Below are 475 nucleotides of genomic sequence, written 5' to 3'. Positions count from 1 at the left end.
ATTTGCAAAAGAGTTAGTCTGGTTAATCTGTTTGATTAAGAAATTTTGCTTAGCTTTCTCTACTTAATCTCCTTTGTATTCTTTTTGTTACTAATGGGAATAAACTTCTTATTTTGGTTGACTTCCATCAAAATTTGCAGGTCCATTGGAATTTGATAAGTCCAAAAAAGTGATTGAAGTGCCTCGAGTTTCCCAAAGAAGTGATACTACTATTTTATTTTATTTATGCAACTTCTTTTTGTTAGTTGAATTGAAGTCTTGATTTTTTTTACTTGCACTTAAATTTGCAGGTCCGTTTGAATCTAGAAAGGCAAAAAAAGTGATTGGAGTGGCTCAAGGTTCTAAGGGAAATCAAACTAGTAAGTATTTTCTTGTTGTTACTTGTAAATCAGCAAGAAAACTATCTATGACTCACTTCCCTAGGAAGATATGTTAGCTTATGACTAGCATTTTCAGGAACAAGGACCTTTGAGAT

At 32.2% G+C, this 475-nt stretch overlaps 1 long non-coding RNA gene across 2 annotated transcripts; it reads left to right on the top strand.

Annotated features, from left to right (window-relative positions):
* LOC107059456 (uncharacterized) lies at positions 1–311 on the top strand. 2 transcript variants are annotated; one of them, XR_001472660.1, is made up of 3 exons: positions 1–12; positions 141–200; positions 291–311. It is a non-coding gene; the product is annotated as an uncharacterized lncRNA (long non-coding RNA). The 2 variants fall into 2 exon arrangements; XR_001472659.1 differs by lacking the exon at positions 1–12 and having other exon boundaries at positions 21–200.
* The last annotated feature ends 164 nt before the right edge of the window (positions 312–475 follow it).

This window comes from Solanum tuberosum, unplaced genomic scaffold (assembly GCF_000226075.1).
Source record: "Solanum tuberosum cultivar DM 1-3 516 R44 unplaced genomic scaffold, SolTub_3.0 contig04557, whole genome shotgun sequence".
NCBI classification, from domain to species: Eukaryota; Viridiplantae; Streptophyta; class Magnoliopsida; order Solanales; family Solanaceae; genus Solanum; species Solanum tuberosum.
This window is presented reverse-complemented; position numbering and strand designations above follow the sequence as displayed.